Source organism: Heterodontus francisci, chromosome 34 (genome assembly GCF_036365525.1).
Source record: "Heterodontus francisci isolate sHetFra1 chromosome 34, sHetFra1.hap1, whole genome shotgun sequence".
Lineage (NCBI taxonomy): Eukaryota > Metazoa > Chordata > Chondrichthyes > Heterodontiformes > Heterodontidae > Heterodontus > Heterodontus francisci.
Window position 1 is genome coordinate 49,575,972 of NC_090404.1, and position 13,660 is coordinate 49,589,631.

General features: G+C 41.7%; 1 pseudogene; it reads left to right on the forward strand.

Moving 5' to 3' along the window:
• Positions 1-7,676: 7,676 nt before the first annotated feature.
• LOC137348894 (probable G-protein coupled receptor 139) lies at positions 7,677-11,561 on the forward strand (annotated as a pseudogene).
• Positions 11,562-13,660: the final 2,099 nt, after the last annotated feature.

Here is a 13,660-nt window from a genome sequence, read left to right on the forward strand (position 1 = left end):
CTTGTTTTTATTACAAGGTTACCAATAGTTATGTTATTAAGATAGGGAATGCTTATCAGGCTAGAATTTGTGCAGAACAATATCTTGAAAGGCTCAAGAAGATTTCAGAGATATGGAGCGGTGAGGGGATGGAGGGTTTTGAAAAACTGGATGAGAATTTTAATTAACTACAGAATGGGCATGTTATATAGATGAGTTTGAGGTGGAGCAATTTGGGAGGAAAAACGGATAGGTCACACACTTCTCGGAAAAGCAGATTTGAAATGGGTAAAGGGATGATGGAATATTGGGGCATAAAAATGTAAATCGCTGAAGATTGCAAACAAAGCATTGGGGTTCATTTCTAAAGGACTGAATTGTAAAGCTAAGAAATAAAATTAAAGCTGTATCGAAATTTGCTTAATTCAGCCTTGCAGTACTGAAAATAATTCTGATCTCCATATTAGAAAAACAATGTATACGCACTGGAGGAGGCGCAAGAGGTATTTACTTGAACTATAACAGAACTAAGAGGTTCTTCCTCAAGACAGATTGCACAGGCTGGCGCTTTTTCCCCTTGTAAAAAGAAGATTGAGGTATGAATTGATCTTTAAGATCATTCCAGGGTTTGTGATGTAACGTGGAGAAATTGTTTTCACTTGCTGTTAGCATCGTAACAAGGGACCATAAATGTAGGAAAGTCACGAATAAATCTATAGGGAACTCGGAAGAGTGTTGTTTTACATCCAGATAATGATGTCAACGCGCAATTATCTTCTACATGAGGTGAATAAGAGAGATAGATAAGGTGAAGCTGGATCAGTACTTACAATGAAAAGAAGGACATAGTAATAGGATAAGATGAAGAAGGGCTGGACGCGGCTATTGACGAGCATAAACAAATTACATATACCTGTTGGGCCAAATGGCTATAACTACTTTGTAGCCACTTGTATTTATTTAACTTATATTATTTATTTACTTCAGGAACTTCAGATACATGGATAGATTGGAGAAGCTGGGGCTGTCCTCCTTGGAGAAGAGAATATTAAGAGGAGATTTGACAGAGAAGTTCAGAATTATGATTGGTCTGGACAGAGTAGATAGGGAGAAACAGTTCCCGTTGCTGGAAGGATCGACAACCAGAGGACACTGATTTAAGGTGATCAGAAAAAGAAGCAAATCTGACAAGAGGAAAATCATTTTCTGCAGCAAATAGTTAGGATCTGGAAAGCTCTGCATGGTAATGCAATGAAGGCAGATTTAATCGAAGCCTTTGAAAGCATTGAATAACCATCCAAAGAGAAAGACATAGCAGCGCTATGAGGAAAAGGAGGAGGCGTGAAACTGGGTGATTTGTTCTTGCAATGAGCCAACTTGAACACGATGGGCTGGATGGCCTAGTTCTGTGCTGTAACCATTCTATTATTCTGTGACTCCATTTCTGCCCAATTTAGTTAATTTCATTAGTTGTTCCCTTACTGACGTTAGTCGGTGTTTATTTAATGTTTTACGTTTTCATTGAAAATGTGTTGTCCAATCATTGTAAATGAGCGCTTCCCTCAGTTACTGCAGAGATCATATGAAACAGTACTCGAAAAATGACGTGACAGGTGACTTAGAAAATGACATGACGAAGTCGTGAGAAGACCATATGGATAGAAATTATGCAAATTATTTGAATCGGTCGTGGCAGATCACATGATGAGGTTCTTGGGAGATCACATGGTGAGAGGATTGGAGGTCTGCAGACGTTGTGCCATTGCTTAAAAGAGAGTGTGAGGATTAAGCCAAATAATTATAGGCCAGTCAGTCTGACTTCGGTGTTGGGCAAATTGGTACAATCAATTCTGAGAGATAGGATAAGCTGTAACGTAGAAAGACACGGATTAATCAGGGATAGTCAGCATAGATTTGCTGAGGGAAGGTCGTGCCTTACTAACTTAATTGAAAAGTTCAGGATGATACAAGGAGGATTGATGAGGGTAGTATAGTGGACGTTGCCTAAATGGATTTTAGTAAGGCATTTGACAAGGTGCCACATGGCAGATTTGTCAAAAATGTAGACGCCCACGGGATTCAGGGGAATGTGGTGAGTTGGATCCAAAATTGTGTCAGTGACAGGAAGAAAAGGGTAATGGTTGACGGATGCTTTTGCGAATGGAAAGCGGTTGCAGTGGGGTTCCCCAGTGCTCAGTGTTGGGCCCCTTGCTTTTTGTGGTATATAGAACATAGAACATAGAACATTACAGCGCATAACAGGCCCTTCGGCCCTCGATGTTGCGCTGACCTGTGAAACGATCTGACCTAAACTATTCCATTTTCATCCATATGTCTATCCAATGACCACTTAAATGCCCTTAAAGTTGGCGACTATACTACTGCTGCAGGCAGGGCGTTCCACGCCCCTACTACTCTCTGAGTTAAGAAACTGCCTCTGACATCTGTCCTATATCTATCACCCCTCAACTTAAAGCTATGTCCCCTTGTGTTTGCCATCACTATCTGAGGAAAAAGACTCTCACTATCCACCCTATCTAACCCTCTGATTATCCTATATGTCTCTATTAATTCATCTCTCCTCCTCCTTCTCTCCAACAAAAACAACCTCAAGTCCCTCAGCCTTTCCTCGTAAGACCTTCCCTCCATACCAGGCAACATCCTAGTAAATCTCCTCTGCACCCTTTCCAAAGCTTCCACATCCTTCCTATAATGCGGTGACCAGAACTGCACGCAATACTCCAGGTGCGGCCGCCCCAGAGCTTTGTACAGCTGCAACATGACCTCGTGGCTCCGAAACTCGATCCCCCTACTAATAAAAGCAAACACACCATATGCCTTCTAATCAGCCCTATTAACCTGGGTGGAAACTTTCAGAGATTTATGTACCTGGACACCAAGATCTCTCTGCTCATCTACACTACCAAGAATCTTCCCATTAGCCCAGTACTCTGAATTCCTGTTACTCCTTCCAAAGTGAATCACCTCACACTTTTCCGCATTAAACTCCATTTGCCATCTCTCAGCCCAGCTCTGCAGCCTATCTATATCCCTATGTAACCTGAAACATCCTTCGGCACTCTCCACAACTCCACCGAACTTCGTCGCATCCGCAAATTTACTAACCCACCCTTCTACACCCTCTTCCAGGTCATTTATAAAAATGACAAACAGCAGTGGAGCCAAAACAGATCCTTGCGGTACACCACGAGTAACTAAACTCCAGGATGAACATTTGCCATCAACCACCACCCTCTGTCTTCTTTCAGCTAGCCAATTTCTGCTCCAAAGCACTAAATCACCTTCAATCCCATACTTCCGTATTTTCTGAAATAGCCTACCGTGGGGAACCTTATCAAACGCCTTACTGAAATCCATATGCACCACATCCACGGCTTGACCCGCATCCACCTGTTTGGTCACCTTCTCAAAAAACTCAATAAGGTTTGTGAGGCACGACCTACACTTCACAAAACCGTGCTGACTATCGCTAATGAACTTATTCTTTTCAAGATGATTACAAATCCTGTCTCTTATAACCTTTACCAACATTTTACCCACAACCGAAGTAAGGCTCACAGGTCTATAATTACCAGGGCTGTCTCTACTCCCCTTCTTGAACAAGGGGACAACATTTGCTATCCTCCAGTCTTCCGGCACTATTCCTGTCGACAATGACGACATAAAGATCAAGGACAAAGGCTCTGCAATCTCCCCCCTGGCTTCCCAGAGAATCCTATGATAAATCCCATCTGGCCCAGGGGACTTATCTATTTTCACACTTTCCAAAATTGCTAACACCTCCTCCTTGTGAACCTCAATCCCATCCAGCCTAGTAGTCTGTATCTCAGTATTCTCCTCGACAACATTTTCTTTCTCCACTGTAAATACTGACGAAAAATGTTCATTTAACGCTTCCCCTATCTCCTCTGATTCCACCCACAACTTCCCACTACTATCCTTGATTGGCCCTAATCTAACTCTAGTCATTCTTTGATTCCTGATATACCTATAGAAAGCCTTAGGGTTTTCCTTGATCCTATCCGCCAATGACTTCTCGTGTCCTCTCCTCGCTCTTCTAAGCTCTCCCTTTAGATCCTTCCTGGCTAGCTTGTAACTCTCAAGTGCCCTAACTGAGCCTTCACGTCTCATCCTAACATCAGCCTTCTTCTTCCTCTTGACAAGTGCTTCAACATCTTTAGTAAACCACGGCACCCTCGCTCGACAACTTCCTCCCTGCCTGACAGGTACATACTTATCTAGGACACGCAGTTGCTGCTCCTTGAATAAGCTCCACATTTCGATTGTGCCCATCCCCTGCAGTTTCCTTCCTCATCCGACGCATCCAAAATCTTGCCTAATCGCATCATAATTTCCTTTCCTCCAGCTATAATTCTTGCCCTGCTGTGTATACCTGTCCCTGCCCATCGCTAAGGTAAACCTAACCGAATTGTGATCACTATCACCAAAATGCTCACATACATCTAAATCAAACACCTGGCCGGGTTCATGACCCAGTACAAAATCCAATGTGGCATCGCCCCTGGTTGGCCTGTCCACATACTGTGTCAGAAAACCCTCCTGCACACACTGGACAAAAACTGACCCATCCATTTGGACTTAAATGTGGGAGGCATGATTGGGAAACGTGCAGATGGCACAGAAATTGGTCCTGTAATTGTTAGTGAAGAGGACAGCTGTAGACTGCAAATGATATTATCAATGGTTTGGATAAGTGGGCAGAAAAGTGGAAAATGGAATTCAATACGGAGAGGTGCGAGGTAATGCATTGAGGGAGAAGAAGAAAAATCAAGAGAATACACAATAAACAGGAGGACATTGAGAGGGGTAGAGCAGTGAAAGCCCTTGGAGTGCAATTCCACATGTCCCTGAAGGTGGCTGGACAGGTAGATAAAGTGGTAAAGAAGGCATATGGAATGCTTTCATTTATTGGCCGAGGTACAGATTACAAAAGCAGGGATGTAATGCTGGAACTGTATAAAACGCTGGTTAGGCTACAGCTGGAGTATTGCGTTCAGTTCTGCTCACCACATTACAGGAAGGACACAATTGCTGGAGAGATAGTATGGAGGAGATTTACAAGAATGTTGCCAAGGCTTAAAACTACAGCTATGAGGAAAGATTGGATCGGCTAGGGTTGTTTTTCTGAGAAAAATTGAGACTGAGGGGTGACTTAATTATGTGTGTGAGATTATGAGGGAACTTGTTAGAGTCGGCATAAAGGACCTGTTTCCCCCTGTGCAGAACAAAATTAATAGGGGACACAGATTTTAGGGGATTGGTAGAACGATTGGAGAGGTCATGACGAAAACCTTTTCATGGTTCGTGTCTGGAATTCGCTGCTCAGATCCGTGGAGGGGGCAGAAACCCTCAACTCATTTAAAAGGTACCTGGATTTGCGTTTGAAATGTTGCAATCTACAAGGCTACGGACCAGGTGGTGTAAGGTGGGATTAGAGTGGGTGGTTAGTTTTTTCAGCCAACGCAGACACGATGGGCTGAATAGTCTCTTTCTGTGCTGTAACATTTCTACGGTTTTATGAGATGCTGGGAGATCACACGTCACGATACTGGAGAGATCACACAGTGAGGCACCGGGGAGATGACATGGAGATTTACTGGAATAATCAAATGGAGATTGTTAGTACATGCAAGGTACTCGGGGTATCATATGATGAGATACTGGGAGATCACATGGCATCATAATGGGGAGCATACAAGATGACGTACAGGAGAAATCACTCAAGAATGTGGTTGGGAAGTTATATGGCTTAAAATTATGAAGGAGTATGACAGAGCTGCTGCTACACGGTTAATATCTAGGCACTTGTACTCAGCAGGCAGGTGGGAGTTTCTCACAGTGAATTTCCATGACTCTGTGGTCACCAAAAGGATGGGACTCTCTCACAACAAATATTCATGCCGCTGTGGTTACTGCCAGGTGAGATGATTCACAGTAATGCCCAGGTAAATGCAGTCACCGTGCAGGTAGGACATTCAAACAGAGAATAGATAAACACACATCACATCCTAATCAGGTAATCCCTCGACGCTGCTGATGCTACACTAGTCGCTCACACAGAAACTCAGCTACGAAGACCCATGTCTCTCTCATTCCTGTAATTTGTTCTCCTTGACTATAAGCATCAGGAAAACTGTAGTCATGGGACAAGATGTTGCATCTCTGCCCCTGAGCACATCAAATAAAAGCCCATTGAAAGTGGTTTACAGATTCTGCCTCTTTGGGTCCACGGTGATAAACAATCTGACCCTAGCTGCAGAGCTCAATACATTCATAGGGAAAGCAGCTACCACCTTTGGCTGATTTGCAAAATGATCATGGACTAACACCAAGCTGACTCTTAGGACGAAGCTGATAGTTTATAGCGCATGTGTTCTCAGCACCTTGCTTTGTGGCTGAGAAATATGGCCATCTTATAGCTACTAAGATACGAAGCTCAATCATTTCCATCTTCACTGTCTGCAGCAGATTATATCCTGGCGGGATAAAATCATAAATGCGACAGTCCTCTCAAAAATAGAACTCCCATATGTGTTGGCACAAATCAAACAGAGGCAGCTGTGGTGGATCGGATGCGTCTATAGGTTGGGAGACAATTGCATACCTAAGGAAACTCTGTATGGTGAAGTAGCTAGGGCCAGACGACCAGTGGGGTGTCCAAAGTTCCGCTTCAAGAATGCTTTCAAGTGTGACATAAAGGTGCTAAATATCCATTATCGTCTCTGGGACTCAGTAGCTGGCGAAAGAAGGAACTGACAACATATCCTGTGGACTGGTGTGCTCTACACGACGACCAGCCACTCTTGAAACATGGCAACAGATGCCAACGCAAGCCTTCACAGCTTCACTTGGCAGCTTCACGTGCAGCCTTTATGGCAGAACCTTCCATTCAAAGATTAACCTTCACAGCCATCAACAAAGGTGAAACAAGAGAGATCAGCCCACCTAAATGCACTGTTCGCTATGTGTCCATCATCATCATCGTCCGAGTGTGTGGGTCTTCTTCTCAGTGTAATATAGGCACAGTAGAAAGTACAGAAACAATTTGATATTGGGAAGATGGTCATTAATAAATTCAATAGCGAATTCAAGAGAAATTTCTTGAGCCTAAACGTGGTAAGAATGTGGATCTCACTACCAGAGGGAGTCATACAAAGGAATAGTATAAATGCATTTCAAGGAAAGCTAGGTAAGAACCTGTGGAAAATACATAGAACAAATTGCTGGTCGGGTTGGGATAAAATGGGATGGAGGAAGTTTGTCTGGAGTATAATCGCTGGATAGAGCAGTTGGGCTGAATTGCACAGACAAGCGGAACACATTTTGTTCGACAGACTCTATTTGACTCTTATGCAATTATGTGCATAGTGCTCACGGCTGTGTTCCAGTCTGGCAACTGCATTTCATTCTCTTTACTGAAAATGCGATATTGAGATGGCATTTTCCAATAGATGTCTGCGTTATATTCTTACACATGCTCTATTTCAGGAAACATCAACGTGAAAGTGATTCATTTGTCCAGGTGGCTGCAACCACAATCCAAAATGAGCGAGTCGAAGTGTATCTCGGGGGATAACCTAAGGAATAAATAAGGGATCATTTCTATCCCATAGCTCACGTTGGATCCATCTCAAGTATGTAAGCTCATGCAGAAAATGCACTCACCAGCAAATGGTCAATTATTTGCTGTTTATTATCCTGTCCTTGCAGCTATCGGGCTCCCAGATAATATATAAAAATGATACTACAGCTCATTATTCAACTGTGTGCCTGGGAGTTTTTGCAAGTGTTCCCTAAATCATTGTTTTTTTTCAGCATTTGCCTGTGCCTCAACTTTCTATTGTTCCTTCATGGTGTGGTTTCATGATTTGCATCTGCCAGTATCTTTCAACATCACAGGCAGCACTACCTCCAGCTTGTACATTTATATGTATAAAATGACACAAGATTTTTCAAAATTGATCTGGGTGTGACAGCCTCACAGTGTGAAGCAACAGAGCCCGAAGAACGAGCAATGCTACTTTAGCCCTGCCCGAACATTGATACAGAGTGACACAACCCAGCTCTTGCAGGCACCTGAAAATAATGCTTTAACCGGTATCTTAATACTAACACCGAGTGACACACGCCGGCTCTAACAGGGACCTGACAATGATACTTTCACCCGGAATGCATTTACTCTAACCGTCTCACCAGTCCAAAGTGAGCCAAGTTCCGCCATCTCCGACCTCACTGAAAGAGATTTGAAAGATTACAGGAGGTTCAGACTTTTTTCTGTGCTTTATACCTGCATTGACATATATCTATTTCCATACCTTGCTTTGAATTCGCTTTCACTGACATGTTTATCTGTCATGACTCTCGACGTTTCCTTCACAGTACAGATGAATATCATCTATCTGCAGTTTGTGTCTCGGTGGGAACAATTCCATCTGTTGCTAAATTAAGTTTTCTCTCAAATAAATTTTGAGAATAATTGGAGCATTGTTGGAAATTGTCAATGATGCTTTTTGTTATTTTCATATCTCTAACCTTATGCCGATTGAGTCATGCTGGCATAGGGTTTATAAGTTACTGATCCAGAGATAACTTGCACTTTGCATATTAACGTTGTTTACTATAAAACTATGCAGGAAATTAAGTAGATGCTTTCAGATGTCATTACCGCGGTACTGGCTTGATGATTGCTTGGTGCAAAAGACTTGGACCTTTCATGGAGAGTGAACATTGAATCTTAATGACCTTATCATGCAAAAGACTTGAAAAACTATATTCATCGCTCAATGTGACAGCGCTCATTAATTTCCCATTTTAGCTTTCATTATATATTCACAAATTATTCAAAAACGGATTTAATAATTAAGGAAATACTTAATGAATTCAATTAATAATTCCAAAATCGTGACAAGGCATTATTAAGTTGCTGTTGACAGCAAACAATCTCCTAGTGAGTTGATTTAATAAAGAAATATAAGCTCTGAATTTAAACAGTGAATTTGCTGTTAATCTGTTATGTCAGGGTTCTATGCAATGACTAATAAGCTGTGAGAAGATCACAGTTTCTATTAGAAATGCTCCAGAAAAATCGAAGAAATGTGCTCTCCTTCCAGTCAGCAACCATTAACTCAACATGCTCCTGCTCTTCTAAATGATCTGCCTCTGGGATTCTTTTTGGCAAATGTTCTTCAACTCCTAAGTTTCATTCCAATGTTAATGTTTCCGATTGTAGCTCTCTCCAGTTACGATCCCGACTCCTGCATATCCATGACACTAGTACAAAGATCGCGATGCCAGTCTTCAATTACCTTAAGTGACAAAAATAACGAGTGTGATTGTCCCTCAGAGCAGACAAGGTTAAAGAAGGAGAAATACTAAACACTCAGAGCCAGGGCCACGTGTTTAAGGTGATGGTTAAAAGAATCAGAGGAGACATTAAGAGACTTTTGATTTGCATAACGAGTTGTTGTGAGCTGGAATGCACTGCCTGAAAAGTGATGGAAGCAGATTCAATAATATCTTTCAAAAGGAAATTGGATAAACACTTAAAGGGGGAAAACGGGAGGGCTATGGGAAAGGGCAAAGGAGTGCGTCTTTTTGGGTAGCTTTACAATAGAACTAACACCGATGCAATGGGACAAACTGGCTCCTTCTTTGCTGCATCATCTTGTGATTTAACCCTGCTTGACTCTCGGGCTCGTAGTTCAGATTGGCATATTCTCTTGACCACGTTGCTGGAGCCAGTCAATCAGGTAAACCTTGCCACTCACCTAAACGTTTCATGCAATTTCTAACTAGATAACCGATTGGGTGTCGAAAAAGACATTTGAACCAATAGTTCACCATCCCTTATGGACGTGGAAGCTCCATTTTCCACTTCTGAAATGATTTACGGTAGTTATCATGTATTTTAAATTCGTCCACAGTGCATTTCCGGTTCTGAGTTCACAGTTCTCTTTAATAGCTTCGTCCCCACATATCCCAAGGCAATAAACCATATGGCTGTAACTGAGGGGACCCTTGCGGAAAGTACAGTCATAACACTGACCTGATACGTTTTCCCTGTCCTATGGTGCAGGAACAACTGGAAGGAGAGCTGGGAATTGTGCATTTCCCAACATTGGTTCCTCAACAGGCCCCATAAAGATGCAGATCGCTGGTTAGTGATCACATTGCCTTTATTCATCACGCAATGGAAGAATGCTTCACCGTTTCCCGACTTCCCAACCATTGTAATTCAGAGTCATTCATTTAGTGTGTTACTTTGCGATTCACCTACTGTGTATATTGGAGCTGGGCTCACTCTTCCTCATATTGAGCAAAAATGTATTTAACTTATCTTACGTTTAATGTTATGGTCAATCTTTATCATTATTTCGTTTATATCTGCTCGCATTATGAGTAGTGTTGATCTGTTTCCTTTCTTGTCCTAATTTGGAGGATTATCAATTCAGATTATGCAAGTGCAAAGCTTTTCCTTTCGTTAGATTTATTTTTACTGAGGAAATCGGTGCTGATCTGGCACAGACCGAATGAACAAGTACTGAACTTAGAAATATTCTATCAAGTCCAATCAAAGTAAAGCTTTAATGGGTATCTGATCTGTAATTTCCATTTTTACTCGTTTTTGCAGCTAACATCACGGCCATTGTGATCCTGTCCCGAGGAAGGTGCGGTCTCTCCAGATGTTTCACTCGGTACTTGGTGTTCATGGCAGTGACAGATCTCTTGGTTATGATTACTGCGGTGATATTGAACAGAATTTGTGGTATCTATTTTCCGAATAGTGTCCTGTCCACAACATCAGCGTGTAGTGTCAATACAGTACTTGTTTATTTATCTCGAGACAGTTCTGTCTGGTTAACGGTCGCTTTCACCATTGATCGATTTGTGGCCACTTGCTACCAGAACCTGAAAATAAAATATTGCACAGGGAAAACAACGGCTTTGGTTATAGGAAAGGTCTGTACTCTGAGCTGTTTAAAAAACATCCCATTTGTCCTCACGTATGAGCCTTTGTATACAATTAATAACGTGGCCTGGTACTGCAACATGAAACCTATCTTTTATTTTTCATCTGCATGGACAGCGTTTGACTCGTTTGATCGTGCTTTAACCCCGTGTCTCCCGTTCCTCCTGATGTTACTGCTCAATGCTCTGACCATTGGACACATTCTAGCGGCCAGTAGATGCCGCAGGGTACTCCGAGCCTACACCAATGGAGGGAATAAGATTGACCCAGAGATGGAGAACTGAAGAAAATCCATCACTTTACTCTTCACCATCTCTGCAAGTTTCATCCTGTTGTGGATGACGTACGTTATCAATTTTTGTATGTCCGAATTGCAGACAATAATTATTTCACAGGGTTTAACTTCAGTGACCCAAAATCTATTCTACAAGAAAGAGGAAATATGCTTCAACCATTGAGTTGCTGCACGAACACATGCATTTATGCAGTGACTCAAAGTAAATTCAGACAGGAGTTAAAAAACACCATGAAATATACGGTGAACCTAATTATTAAATGTGTTCAAAAATGAAAAAAATAGCTTTCCTTCCAAATCTTCAAAGCCATTGCTCCTGTATTTACATGTTGCTCAATTTAATGCCGTAAAACTGTTTGTTTTATTTTCCAGTTACCTGTCATTTACTCTCGTTGCTGACTGCTGCTTTATTTCGGGACGTGATGGCGACTCAGCACTTTTTTTTCAGTTGCGGGTGGGGTGGAGGGTTGGGAGAACAGCTTGATCCTTATATGCTCTCAGATGTCAGCCTTGGTAGCGCTCTCAACCACAGTCAGAAGGCGGTGTGTTCAATGTCAACTCCAGCTTACACATTAGTGCAACACTGAGGGAATACTGATTGCCAGATGTACTGTCTTTCAGACGAAAGGTGGTTCCATCTTCTTTCTGAGGTTAACATTAAAGATCAAATGGCATCATTTTCAGAAGAAGGGATGAGGTCTCCCAATGTCCTGACCATCGTTTGCTCCTCAACCAACATTCTTAAAACGGCTTATCTGGAAAAATATTTATTTGTTGTTTGTGGGACCTTCCCATGCTCGCCTTAGATGCCATGTTTTCCAACATTCCAACAATGACTGCACTTTAGAAAATACTTCACAGAATCACCGGATGTTACAGTGCAGAAGGAGACCATTCGGACCCCGCTCTCTCCCCGTAACCCTGCACATTCTTCCTTTTCATATAACAGTCTAATTCCCTTTTGAATGCTTTAATTGAACCTGCCATTGTCCGTACAGCACTTTAGGGCCTCCCTAAGGGTCTGACAGTCATTTATTTATTTCTCTCAGATGGAAACACATTTCCTACACATCCCTTTTCCCCTCCCTATTTAGGCCCCGTTGCGCAGGCACATTCCTGTTTACATGCACTTGCGACTGGTCATTTCAGCATCAATGATGAAACCTGGACAAGCGAAAGGACTGAAATACTGAAATTGTGGTTAATGAGTTTTTTTCCGGATTATCAATAGGAATAATCTATAGAATTATTTCTTCTGTCCCTTTGTTTCCACCTTATTGCTTCCACTTTCAACACACACGGCAGTGTTCAGCAGTGAAAGAACTATAGACCCCTATTTGAAACATAACACTGCGAACTTGCACTGATGTATAAACAATAAAAAGTTTCCTCGTTGTTTTCAACTGGACTCAATACAACGTCCTGGGAATAATCGTTGATTATTCAGGCTAGATGTGGCAGAACAGCTTCTTTTATAGGTATTTTTAGCGAACTTGAAGTCTGCTTTTACATCATCTCGCAAGAAATTTCTAAAAAAATGATACTATCAATTGTCTCGAGAGTGCAACGGAAATACTACTTGTTGGAGTAATATTAACCGACACACTCATTTCCATTACAATCGCTACCGTTATAATTTGAAGAACAATGCTCCAATTTTTCAACATTTTACAGATGATGAAACACCCCTCTAAATTCCCTTGGCACTTGCTGCTGTGAAACAATGTGAAGGCTTAGAAATATAAATATATGGGCCGTTGTTCGTGAAAACATTAGGTTTTGCCTGGCCACCGGATAACCAGGCACTGGCTGGCAATTGTACAATATGCACTGTAACCCGTCTGGCCGTAAAACTATTGCTGCCATTTCAGCAAAACAAAGCATAATTACGTTGCATAGTGCCATTAATATCGTAGCCCAATATATAACGTCTACACATGACATTACCCCGACAACTAATATCAGTACAACATAACGTATCTCCTTCAAATCATGACTGACCACTAATTGCAGGAAAACGTCACATACCTCCTCTATACACCAACCAATAATATCAGTAGATCGACACATGAAGTATGCATATGAAATTCTCTTTTCACTAATGTCAGTAGAACAAAATGTAACTCCTTCATATGGTATTTTATGATTGCTAATTTAAGTAGAACAATGTGTAAATCTTCAAAATTATATGCACTTGCGATGACTTAAACAGATGCCTTAACTCTATTAAAATGTGGGCATAAAGTATATAGGAACGACATGTGATTTTTTTTTAATGCAACTGTCATATCTAGGTTGCATAAGAAAATAAAACCAGGAGTAGGCCAGCCAGCCGTTCTATGAATTCAATTAGGAAGAAATAGGAAGCAAACAGC